The sequence below is a fragment of the Pieris brassicae genome, chromosome 5 (genome assembly GCF_905147105.1).
Source record: "Pieris brassicae chromosome 5, ilPieBrab1.1, whole genome shotgun sequence".
NCBI classification, from domain to species: domain Eukaryota; kingdom Metazoa; phylum Arthropoda; class Insecta; order Lepidoptera; family Pieridae; genus Pieris; species Pieris brassicae.
In genome coordinates this window covers 19,957,486-19,972,073 of record NC_059669.1, presented here as the reverse complement: position 1 = coordinate 19,972,073, position 14,588 = coordinate 19,957,486, and positions in this window count along the sequence as shown.

Here is a 14,588-nt window from a genome sequence, read left to right as displayed (position 1 = left end):
CCACCTTCTCCACATTCAGACGCGCACACCGCGCGTAGACTGTAGACTGTAGACTTACTGTAGACTGAGTAAATCACACCACTAATTGTTATAACATATAATAATAATAATAATAATAAAATATGTTTATTCATTTTAAGTTCAATTTCATTACAATGTGTAAGATGTGGGAACCCTTTTAAGTAAAAAATATACCTGTGTCAGGGTTTCCAGCTCTTTCATAACAAACTTAGTTATACATTCCTTAAAATATTTAATTTATATATAATATAGTTACATCTTATATTACCTTTTTTTTCTTTTTTTGTTATTGATTTTTAACTGTTATCAACACACTGGAGTGCATAAGTGAGTGTGTGAGTGCAAATGTGTGAGTGAGTGAGTGTGTGAGTGAGTCAGTGAGAGAATTAATAAAGTCTGTACTACATACTAGGCCTCAGAAGAAACTCCAACTCTGCGTAGGGTATGTTCATGAGCCAGTCCTTTAACTAACTTTGATTTAATAGATCCGGTATTTTTCAATGGCCATAAATATCCTAATGTTTCAATCTCCTACCTTACGCCTACCACCAGATTAGATAATATTAATGAAATTACTTTATTCCATACAATATAAAAGTATTAGAACGAAGAAGTAGAATGGTGTTTTATCCCGCGGCTAGCGCAAGGGCGTCTCCTGTGAAACTCGAACCTCGGCTTGGGCCGTCGCGGGGTGGTCAATCGCTTGAAGCAGGACGGAAGCTCACTGGAGTGAGCGAAGCGCGAAGTAAAGGTCCTCGCCTTCCCCGGTCAAGGCGGTTTTTTAACCCTAATCTGTGTTTGGCTATTTTTATTATTACCTCTGATCCTACCCGTATGGCTCTGTCTGGTACAAACATGCTAAAGATGCTGCTTGTACTACGCAAGGATCTAACAGTCTTACAAGTACGGTTTTACTTGTTTTACAATGCTTTTTTTGCAGAGCACCTTCGAATACCTATGTATTTATATATTCACTATTTATGTATTAGGCTACATCTGTAGGGCCTTTAAGTTAAGTCTCACCTTTACATTTATTTAACATAGTGATATGCAGCTCGCTAATACATACACTTAATATGGAGTATATTTAGTGTATGTATACTTATTACATATAGATTTAATATGTTTATGATTCTGGTGTAATTAATTTAACATCAAAGTCAAGGTTTAAATAATTTACAGAATGAAACTTTAATTAGTTAAAACCCTACACCGTATTTCATATATCACGTCAGCATTTCCCCGAAACGGGATTGTGTGAAAACGCGCCGTCATGAACAGCGGCTATAAAAAGTTTGAAATAGCAAGGTAGTTAAAGTTCACAACCACTTTACGAGAATATTAGTGTACGTATTAACATATTTGTGTTTAGTTTTCATTTGAGCTTGTAGCGTTTGCGTTCTGTTGTGCTACTCTCATCCCTGAGGTCGTAGATTCGATATCAATACCTGCTTATTTTAAAACTAGCTCGTATGGTCAAGGTGAACAACGCCAGCAAACTTCCATGCCAAAGATGGCATTGAAGGCTGTTAATTTTCTTGACTATTAGAAAATGCAAATTATCAGGATACATATACATAAATCTAAGACCCAGGCCTAAAAGGTTGGAGCTGGTTTTTGTTTGTTTTTCATTGGGGCATGACGCAGAAAAATCTCTGGACCTGTTTCATTGTTTGTTGAGAGCCTGTAGGTTTATTAAACCTCTGTAAAACAAATGAATTATTATCTCAGGTTAATAACATTTAGTAGATACGGTCGTAAAAGATTTGTATAATACATACTATAACCTACAGAATGTTATCGGAACTTACTGGTATTATAAATTCGAAACAATACATTTTAATCAATTTAAAAAGGCATGAAATATACACATCATAATGAACCTCGAAGACTAAAATTGACGGCTATCTGATGGTCATGTGCATCTCGTCCGTTTATAATTTTAAGATCCTCATGTAAAAAAAAATATCCTTTTGTAACGAAAAATAAAGTTCTTAAAATATATTTAACACAGACTACCAACACAACTACCAACACATACATCAGGAATTAGATGATGTTTTTTTATATATTAGTATTTCTAGCTTAGCAAATCATCTTCGGAAGACTTGCGTTATACACTGTACTCTTTATTCTCGTAATTTGTAATGGTGCCTATTATATTCCCTCTTGAATGAAAACCGTATAAAAGTTAACATTCGCTAAAGCTAATGGTGTTGGTACAGTGCATTTGTGTGTACTAGACTGGATTATAAAGTGTATCGAATAAATGTGAAAGAGTTAAGACTTTGATTATTATAATGTACTTGGAACGAATATAAAAAGGGAATAAATAAACCTACGAATATATACTATCGGACCCGACAGACGTAGCCTGTATGATATTTCAAGCGCTTAGGATCAAAGATCAAAGACTGATTACAGCGCCATCTGCCGGGCTGATTTGCGGATCTAAGGCGCTACTGAACCGAAAACAAAAAATTCATTCAAATCGGTGCAGCCGTTTAAGAGGAGTTCAGAGACATACACACGTACAGTTGAAAATCCTACAATAATTTATACAAAAGAGAGTTTACATGAATTAAATGCCCATACAATAATTATGGCTAATAAGTAATATTATGTTGACTTAATTTTAGACAATACTACTGATTATTTTAAACTAAGGTACATTACATTGTATTTATATTACTAGTTGACTCAGCTAACGTAGTTTTGGTGTATAAATATTATTACAGTACTGATATTGTTATTAAGAACCGATTTTTTGCGGTAAAAAGATGAAATTATATGTTTGGGACAACCACTTAGGGGTATAAAAAAATGTTTACGACCTACCGAATATACATAAGAATATCATAAAAATGGTGAAGCTGTTTTGTAGAAGTTTGATAACATTGTTCCCCGAGATTTTTATATATAGATTATGTTTATTTCTTTTTCTTGTTTCATTTTGTTCTGTTCAGTTTTATTACGCGATATTTACTGCCTTTGAGCAGTGTTGGCCTGGTGGCCTCAGCATGCGACTCAGGACGACAACAGGAAAAAGTCGCTAAGGGGAGCTAAAGGTGAGGGTTGACAGTTTTTGAATGTAGTATAATTATCAGCGTTGGCCTAGTGGCTTCAATGTGCGACTTTCATCCCTGAGGTCGTAGGTTCGATCCCTGGTTGTGCACCAATGGATTTTCTTTCTATGTGCGTATTTACCATTAGCTCGGTGAAGGAAAACATCGTGAGGAAACCGGCTTGTCCCAAAAAGTCGACTGCACGCGCCAGGCATAGAAGGCCTACTCACCTACTTATTCGTTTAACAAATGATCATGAAACAGATACATAATCTGAGGCCCAGACCTAAAAAGGTTGTAGCGTCATTGATATTTTTTTTAATTTACTGCCTTAATATTTCTTTCAAGTAGACCAATTAAAAAATCAAATCAAATTAAAACATCTGTCTCTAAATTTAGAAGCAATTCTTTAACGTTAATAAAAAAAAACATTTATTTAAAACGTAATAACAGAAAGTATATTAGTTCTGTAAATAACGATGTCGAAAGTTTACATAAGTAGTACAAAGAATTTTAAATTAAAAATCTATAATTTTCCGAAAGGTAGCCGACATCGTAGTGCTTTCGTAAATATTTAATCAGGAACATTACGTTCACGCTAACTTAGTGAGGCATAAAATCGATACAAATAGATACTTTGTACTATAATTCTTTTGACCGCCTTCATGGCTTGATACTCTAAAATGTACCCTAAATACTTTTACAATGAATAATGATGTCCGTTCTGACATCTTTGACGCGCTTATTTTCCATATAATATGTGTAGTTCACAAAAATAGAATAATTCTCGAACCATGCACGTTTGTGCTTCCATATATATTTTTTCAATTAAAAATATGATACTACGATGTATTAGATTTTATTTATTGTTCGTGTTTTTGTTAAGAAAAGCCTAGACATATGTATATACTAATGTTGCAATATTTGACAATTATATATAATATATATTGATACAATAGGTGTAGTTACGCTTGTTGGCTATTTATTAATATTTTTCTATAAGGACACGTTTCGATTTGTCTAAAAAGAACGACGCTATATATCTCCGTGTAATTTGCCCATTTTGTATTATAATGATAAATATATTCTTATATTTATTATTATCCCCTGTTATGAGTACTCCCGAATTTCATAAGTACTATTCTTCATTATTAGGATAGTTAATAAATTGTTGCTAAAATTCACGAAAGTAAAAACAATTTTAGCAAGGCCTCTTCCAGCCTTACATTCAGACCTTACCTGCCCCACTCTTGAACAAACCTTATCTGCCACCAGTTTTGTTTCATCTTCTTTCTGGTACTGTTTGCCTTGTTTAATTTTTGGGGCCAGGTCATTAGAGTTTTACTCCATTCCTCAGCTCCTCTCAAGGTGTGTTCTGGGTATTGGTGAGGGTCGAATTTTGCCAGCTGTATTTCACAACTGGAAGAATGCATGTGTCGTATAGTTTTTTTCTTGATGGCTGAACTGTAATAAGGTGTCTGTTTTTCAGAATTTCTTTAAGTGACCATGTTTTACCAATACCACGCATTTCTAATGTCGAATTCTTTAGAATTTAGATCCATGAAGAAAATGTTCTGGCTATGTAATATACATACTTACTTAGACATATTCCATCTCATTTTGTTTGAGTACAAGAAATACAATATTTCTTAATATACATACCTGGCCCAAGTATGTATATATAAGTTTGGGATTGTATATAATCACACCGTCATTAAATATTATAAAATTAAATGAATACAATTTTATTACACGTGTTTTATGATAAAAGTTTAACTCTAATGTGCAATACTCGTGTTAATAAGCAAAAAGACAATATTACAATGAAAAGTGTAAAAATGCTTCTGTCCGAAAATGCTGAGAAGAAACATGGACTTTATGTGCACTATAGCCCCCCCAAAGGTAAGTTATATTTTTCTTCAAAATAGATATTAATAATACTTAATTTCCAACTTTTTCATTCCATACAATTTGATCCACGTAGTTCTATACGCACAGCTCAAAGTTTTCATAATCTATCATTACTATTTTGCGTTATCAATCCGATTTTGCGTGTTATTGTGGTCACGCTTACGTTCTATGCACGTGGTATCTAGTAAGAAGAGCTGAACGGTCACGACACCGTGGCTAGCGCAATGATTATAAAGGAGATCTTTTGAGCTTTTAGCAAGTATGAACCCTCATTGTATGCAAATTATACTTAAAAGTAGTAAGTGGTAGATTAGTCTCTAGTAACTTAAATTAACTAAAAATAATAGTATAAAGTTAATATTTAGTTAGTACAAAATCGTGTGGTAGAAGGGGAGAACGTAACTAACGTCATGCCTGGTCAAGCTCACCTACTCCCGCTACACTACGATGATACCACGTATCGTGACGCTCTCTTCTAGATAACGGATGAGGCTCATACGACCGACCAGCGGCGGTATAACCACACACCTGATACAGCAACGGATTGGTAGAGGCTACAGAGATCGTGGGAGGAAATAATCCCTTAAATGTCTGGTGCAGATGGCAAACCACTGCTTAGTCATCAAAAAGTGTAATAAAACCACGGCCCAGAGTTACTGGTGTCCATTTGGTGGGACATTAGTGCGAAGAATCCCTGGATGTAATACAACTATAGAAATATGGAATGTGAGACGTTGAAAGCAAGACGGTAAACTCCTAAGTTTAATAAAAGAAGTAATACAATTTCGAATTGACCTGATGGGATCAGTGACACAAAATGGAATGGCAAAATTTCTACATTACTTATTCAATTTTATATATAACGATTTGGTCGACGATAAATGTCCTCTGACACAATCACAAGGCAAGAGGAAGAGATAAGTTGGAGCAAGGAAGTATTAAACTGGTGCCCAAGGTACAATAACTGCAAATGAGGAAGACAGTTAAGGTTTAAAGACATTTATTCTCATACAAACAATAGTCACATACATGAGAACTTATATATAAAAGATACAATCTATCACATCATGGGTCATTGAAGAGCTTCAAGGATCTATAAGCGTAGTAGAACTTGAGTGGACTTTCATTTACGTAGAGAACTGGGATCACTCTAGAGATGGTCTTTTAGTCTTAATTTAAATATTGCCAGGCTGTCTGCACTTTATATATTGTATGGAAGTTATTTATATCGCAGCACTCCCAACGGTGAATAGACCAGATGAAGGAAACAGCAGGTGGTGGCAGAGAGTGGCACAGTGCAGGCATGTCGGGAGCTTTTGTCAAAAAGGGCAAATGATAGAAATATGTTAAAGTTGTATTGTGTAAAGTATCTGAAATAAATCTTCGGATCAGTGACACACAATGGCCTGGCAAACAAAACAAAAATTTCTACGTTACCTCTTCGATTTTATATATTCTTCGTTATGAAGCTGAGAAGGAATTTTATTCAAACATTCAAAGGGTGAGGTTGCGGATGTACTTTTATTGCGTGTCTGTAATTATATAGATTCAACGGCCTCGTAAACCTTCGGACATCATACATTTAATATTGCTACGCCCACGCGAATTCCCGATATTACAGGGAATTCATTTATCATTTATGTAACAACGTAATGTGTCATAAAATGATATGAACTTAATGTATAAACTATGACATACCTATCAGATGTAACATTGGCACCGGGCGGCAGGTGTTTACGAGGCCCTTTATCCTTCGTGAAAAGTATGTAATATGAAAGTAGGTCTAGTTGTTTGGTTTAGGTATTTTTTATGTGTGAGGAGAAACGCTTAAGTTATACAGATAAATTAAACTTGAGTTTTAAAATATTTTACATTTAAAGGTTTACAAAATTAACAAATACAAAATGATTTGATGATGAATTTTTAAAATTGGTGTTTGCGGCTTTTCTTAAGGCTAAAATGTTTAACTAAAGTACAATAATCTAATCAATGAGCTACATCATTCTCGATTGAAATAATAGCAAGGACTGGAAGCCGATGTTGTGTCATCAAATTCCTCACATATGTTATAATAATTTTAAGCCTCGAAAACATATATATAATAAATAAAGTAATTATCTCAATTTCATAAAGTTTATATCTCAATTTAATAAAGTTTCTATCTCAATTTAATAAAGTGTACGGTCCCTGGGTCAACGGGGTCAACTTTAAATAATAGAGGTTTATTGGTTTAAGCTATATTAACCACTCGCATGTTACAATAGAATATGACGTGCTAATTGCTATGTACCGAATGAACGCAATTTTAACACTCAGAGAGAGTGCCTACGTATGGCTATGCTCTCGGGGTGTAACTCCCATGATTTAGTTCATCTCTTTGAAACGAATAACTGTAATGTAGAAGAGAGTGCCTGCGTCGGGCTATACTCTCGGGACGTAACTCCGACGATTTAGGAAATCGTCAAGCTTATAACTGATCAAAATGTACAGCCAGGGCATGTACATACATAGGAAATCGTCATGCTTGTAAATGAGCAAAATGTGCGAGTCTGGACACGAACATAGGGATTATCACGCTTATAAAACTCAAAAAGCCTGAGTAAGCAAAATGTACAGCCTTGGTTGGTATCTGACTCCGGTCCCGGATGGGTCTCCCTAAGGCCACTGCGATTTAGTTGATGCTGGTACTACCTACTGCTCCATGACGTCTCTTCATCTTTATATGATCGTAATATCCTTTCAACTACCTGTCTTACCTTACTGATTTGTTGAATGAAACCATGACCTAAGTTAAATATAATTGTTATAAAATGCAACTGTACCTCGGTAATTTGATATCTACATAATATTCATTGTTTTTGACGTCTTTCACAGTAGGTCAATCCACTGGATATTTTACTGAACTGGCATTCCATGTATTGTTTATAATATTATATTATTTTCACGTTATGAAATGAAATATAGATATATCTGTAATAATAACTTTCAGTCAATATTTAATGTAAAGTTTCGACATGCTATACATAAATGGAACTGAATATACGATACATAGTCTTTGGTTTGTATGCTTAAAGGAAATTTAAGTGTAATTTTATAGATGGTTGGTTTTTTCTTTTCCTTTGGTTACTGTATACTATATTTACTGCTCGAAAGCAGTAAGTGGCATCTTTTGTTTGTGAATAAATCATCCGGCGCCTGTCAAGCTTTTCACCGTTAACTGATATCTTATATTCACTGAATCGCCGTTCATTATCATTCACGGAAAATAAATCAACATTAACCCGGATTGGACCTTTTAATACAATCCCAGTTCGGGCTACATCAGTAATAGTGATGGGCCAGAAACCGGCGTCATTTTGAGGATTCAGACTTTCATTCCAACAGCCATGGATATAGACTCGGGCTAAGATTCCTGTTCTTGACTGGATAGCGTTGACGGTAGACACTGATGTAGTTAATTCATCATCATCTTCAGTGTTTTTACTTAATGACGGTGGCTGCACCCATGATAATGTGGTAGGAATGTTTTTAGCTGGATCAGGATTAGAGTCACATTACACTATACTGCAAGCAAAATAACTCTTAGGTGACAAGAGTTAATGGATGACCCATGCGACAAAACAACAAAACATTATGGGCCAACTCCCGAGTACTATGCGGTAAAAAAACGATCTTCAAGTGTTTAGAGGCGCGATGTTTAAATACTACACGATGTTTTTTTCAATTATGTTGTGAGTGAATGAATTAGTTAACTAACATTATTTTAATTTACCGTATGTAATTAAGGAAAAAATTGTTTAATCGATAGCTTTTTAATTTGCTTGGGTTGTTACGTAAGGCCCTACAAGAGCGAGGCCCCGAGAGATTGCTCTGTACCCCACCCCTTAAAGCCGCCGATGATTGGCACTGTTATATAATGGGGCAGGAGGCTTATTTGATTCTAAGTGATAAATACAGTAATTTATACGTATGCATACAAAACCAAGAGGCTCACGAATGCGTCGCCATAAGAATTGTTACGCTCCTTGAGATTAATAAGCTCCTAATATGTATTGTTTATTTACTTTTAATATACCTAATATACTAGCTATAATTTCAAACAAACTTAAATACTGTGTGTATTTATAATCTAAAAGTGTGATTAATAATCGTGTATATGTTATACTTTTACGGAAACCATCATAAATAATAACTGTATAACATTGATACGGGTCGTAATAACCCGCACTTAGATAAAGCGATAAAAAGTACGGTAAAATCGTAAACAGAAAGATGTTGCCAAAAGACAATAAGCAATACATTTCAAAAATTGTTTGTATTATAACAAACTAAGAATTTCTTGACAGTAATTATTAACTTAATTTTATGTCCTTATTTTAATTGAGTATAGTGTTGTTTTTAATTGGAAACAAACCTAGGGCTAGTAAGCTATAACCATTCAAAAGATACCGCAAGACGGTAGACCAGGTAGGCTAATTAGGTAATCCAATGTAGAAACTTATTTAATTTCAAAATAGTACGATACAAGATTTTTTCCGCCAAAATAAAAATAATTTTAATTTTAAATTATGATTTTCAACACAGTAAAAACAGCCTAGCTATATTAAATGGCAAATAAATAATTTTATTGAAAATTTCGTCCTTAGCTTGAAAGTCCATGGATATCCTCTTGCAAAAAAAACCAACGGCCTAAATAAAATGTTGAAGACACACAAAGATTTTATACGCCCAACTCATCATATTTCTGAAGACTCGTTACACTATCAGGTCAAAACTGTTCAATCCAATCGGTATTTATTTTCGGAGTTTATTACGGGCGAGGGACATTTACAATGTACAAGTGGAGCAAGAAAGTGTTCAACTATTGCCCAAGGTAAAATAAATGGAAAAGAGGAAGACAATTTAAAAGGTAGATGGACCAGATTTAGAAAACAGCAGGTACATGGCATAGTACAGACGGAAATGGCGAGGTATGAAGGAGGCCTTTGCCAAAATAGGGCACGCATATGTAACGTGAAAAAGAAGTTAAATTAATTGTAAATTTACATTTACTACCAATTCGCAAGTCAAGGGCGTAGAGCAGGTAAGAAGAACTGGCAAGAAACTTTCCTTCTCTTCTCTACTCTTTTTAATCGCCATGTATTGAGTCATAGAAATCTATATGAATTTAAATCTGAAGTAAAAGGGTTTTATTCTTATAATTACAAATGTATACTAAGTGACAGACTTATAATAAGTCCAGGAATATATTAACAATTAATGAACGTTGTACATGCTAATTATTAAATCGCAACCAAAGCATTCCTGGTTATGGTCGTGACCTTAGCATGACGTGACATGTAAATGAGTTTTTTAGACTACTATGAACGGTCAAGCTTTATAATATTTAGATTTATGGCTGGTTAGATTACATAATATATGTAGTTGGGATTCGTCTTGGCCTGGGGCCGGCTATTGAACGACTGTTATTAGCATTAAATAACCATACTTATTTGTAAAGCTTCAACTATAAAAATTTATACTACATGATAAGCAAATTCGCTTTGTATTGAAGACGAACGAAGTACCACGTTTTCCACGTTGCGGTGAAAGCGTACGAAAATGTCACAGAACAGACCCCTAAAGAAGAAGGGGCCCACTGCTTTTCTCAGTGGTTCCATCGAATATGACGATGTGTAGAGAGGAACGGAGATTACTTCGAAAAACAATAAAAGTATTGGCAACTTTACAAAACGCCAATTTCATATGTAAGGACCTTATATTACACTGCTAAAGTACCACATATACACCTAACAATGCCTTTATTTCAATTGTTTAGCCCAATACCGAAGAAATCTGCCTTACACGGCTTTAGTGGTAGCATAATTATTGGCATATTACATTTGAAAAGTTCGATGACCAACAATAAAATACATATAAGTCTACCACCCTACGACCTATAACCACGCCTATTGCCTACAAAGCATTGAATAATTAAAAGCTCTTACAAAGTAACGTAGATAGCTAGGATATACTCAATACGATATGAAGCCTTTGAATTCTGGGTCAATCAATATTTATATCTAACATTTGAAAAGTTTATTTTAATTGGCTTAGATTTTATTTAAAGTTCATCTTCCTAGCTGGTGAGAATGTTAAACGAAACGGTGCATTTATTTGTAATTTAACAAATGGTTTTACGTATTGTGTTCCACTAGAGATTCTATTGACCAAGCAAAAAACAATGGAACTGTCCTTTCGTCTTCCATTTTATAATATTTATAAAAATAAAATGCTAAGCATTGACTATTGCAATCTCTAAATATACGTTTAACAGTTCCAAACAAAACTTTACTGATCCAACCGTATATTTCGAATAAAAGTATTGTGATATATGTTCTAAAAACGTCAACCATTTGCTTGTCACATTGCAAACACGTAGATTACACCGTTGATAATTCGAATCAAAGAAACACGGTAGGGTTGAGGAATTTACATAAATATTCACGCAAATCACAATTCGGACCTATTAACATGCTACGCAGTTATGTTATTGCTCATGGCGCACGTTGAGTTTAGCACGGTATTGAAAATGGAAATTATGTCATATTTAGTACAAAAATATTGATGCAATGTATAGATGTTAGATAGTAGGTGTGATCCTTTCTTTATAAATTTGTTTTAATTTCCTATTTGTCAATTTTTCATTATTATTATTACCATGCAGGTTAAGAATATTTTTAATACTGTACATTTGTGTGTCGGAAAAAAAGTTAATAATCATATGTTAAGACTAAAAAGACTAAATCGTTGACGAACTAACGTCAATTTTATGTTTATTAAAACAGAAACGAGAGATTTGCCTCAGATCCTTAGGATAATAATGATTTTTTTATTATAAAGTAAAAGTGACAATCACCCTTTAATTTTAAATTTTAATTGTCAATATGTTTCTGAGAAATTAATCGCTACAATTGCTATAACCTTAAAGGCCAAGTAGTGTCGCGTCGGTCTAAACCAACCATTAAATTATAAATCGTGTAATCAAAGTTCATGTAATCTGGCCGGTACATGCTATTTTATTATGGGGTGTTTAATAATGTTAATCATAATACAGTATTTATTATTTGGTAATTAACGTGGATAATTTTGCTTATAGCCATACTTAAAAGGTAAGTAATCTAAATTATTTCAAAATAATCAGCTCGATTTTCTTTTCACAACAGTCAAAACCATTCGTTGTTTCTATATACAACTTATTCACGAAGTTATTAATTTGCGATAATATGTACTAGGAGCAATGCGCCGCGATTTTATCCCGAAGTGTGATATTAGATATAGTGTGATAGCCCATGGCTAATCCTATCTAAAACATAAATATATTTTTCTACTGAAACTTGTAGAAAAAGTTAGCACGTCCAATCAAACAAAAACTCTTTGGCTGTATGTATTAGTTTCACAGGAAGAAGCTACGTAAAAGGAGAGACAAAAAAGGTGATTTGCTGGATATTTGAAGATATAGGTTTGCTCCATACCACATTGAGACTTGTTTAGAGAAGAACTTAGCAAACAGTTTAACAGAGAAACTTCAGTCTATGAGTTATACACTTTATTCATTGATAAACGCTCTATTGACAAACCAGGTTAAGCACACTATTCAGCTACAAGAAAAATTCAATGAAAATAACTATTATTTTCTTTTAAAAAGCACTCCGTAGGTAATCGGTAGATCGGTGCTCATATCGGATTGGAGTCAAGGCGTGTCTAAGTTATAACTGTGACTTTTCTATTACTGTATTTTCAAAGATATTGCTCAGTGCAGTTTTTACTGAGCACACGTTTGGGTTGTTGGACAGGATTTTCGCCGTAACATTATGAATATATAGGCGTTCGGTAAGTGCTTTGAAAACACCAAAACTAAAACGAATTTCAACTTCTCCAAATCTTATAGCTTATGTTTAATCAGTTATCATTTTTAAAGTTAGTTACTTTTGGAGAATAATACCTACATTTTATTAGTATAATAATTATTATACTAATAAAATATATTTAACTTACTCTGGTACTAGTACCAGTAATAGGTACTCAATTTATTAGTATTATACTGTTAATTATGAAAGATAATGGTGTGTATATTGGAGCTACTAACTGTCAGTAACTACTTAATGTTCTAATATCCCTGTATGGGAACGACGGTAGATTTGCTTGGATCGGCCATGTTTTCGCTTTCCTTGTGGGTTCCTAACAAGCACTTACTAAAACTAAATATCCCTAAAGTATTATAACTTCTTATAATATGAGTATTCTATCTAATATATGTTTTAGCAAATAATTCATATTATTAAAAAAATGTGAGTAGAGGTTTTTAGACTTGGTCTGTGGTTTAATTGACTGAGGATGAACCATTTTTAATTTCCAGCTCTAGGACCTATACCAGCATCAGAGCTTCGTCAGTGGGTGCGAGCAGGGCAAGAAGGCAAGCTGGAACGAGTTGTGCTCAATGGTCAAGGTCGGCGCCTTTTATCGGAAGCGGAAAGTTTGCCTGTGTCCAGATACCTTATTAATTTAATAAATAAATGTGAAGCGCTCCACGCTGCTGTTGAGACAGGATCGCTGCTTGATTTGCAGGTGAGTTTTTTCATTAATTTGGGATTGAAGGGAATTTTAAACTTTTTTATACATTTTAAATCAATGGCGCTACAATCATTTTATGTCTTGGCCTCAGATCTCTGTACCTGTTTCATGACCATTTGTTAAATAGGCAAGTAGGTGCTCAGCCTTCGGTGCCTGACGCAAGCCTTCGACTTTTTGGGTCTAAGACTAAGCTAATGTTAAATGCGCACATAGAAAGAAAATCCATTTATGCACAGCCGGGGATCGAATCTACGACCGATGAGAGTCGCACGCTGAAGCCACTAGGCCAACACTGCTCTTTTATACATTTTACTAGCCTAAAGTTAGTTAAAAAAGTCACTTAAAAACAGATATTTTGAGTTAATATTATGATGCAAAGCGAAACGATATCTACTTTGATTAAATTTATAACGTATTTTTGCATTTGATATTTATCACTTTTACAGAATTTTTACTCTTCCATCCTCCACATTGTCACGATTATTTAAAATCGATTTCCGCCATTTTATTTTCAAATTAAGCACTATAATATTTTACCTCCTTATAGGAACTACTGGAACCTGACTACAATCGCAACAAGCTATCATCGTGCTGTGATGACGCGGGTGTCGGTCTATTGCATAAAGCTGTGTACTACAACTACACGGATATTGTGGAGTATCTCGTGAAGTATTATCCAAATCTGGTCCACCAAAAGGATTCCGTGAGTTAATAATTTATAAATGGTGACTCGCTACGTTGTACATTGCTACGGCGTAGATTGCTACGTCGTAGACTTCAATGATTTATATCGTCACGTAGAGTGATTCTTAGCGTTGTTACTTGATCATTGACTAATTACTTCAGGTAATTACTATTGTCTGATTAATAATCTGATCCATCCCATATCTAATCCTTTATCCCTCCTATGAGAGAGACAACTTACCTCTGTTGTTCATAGTACTTTGAAGTAGGGCAGCCTCTTGCGTTACAACGTTC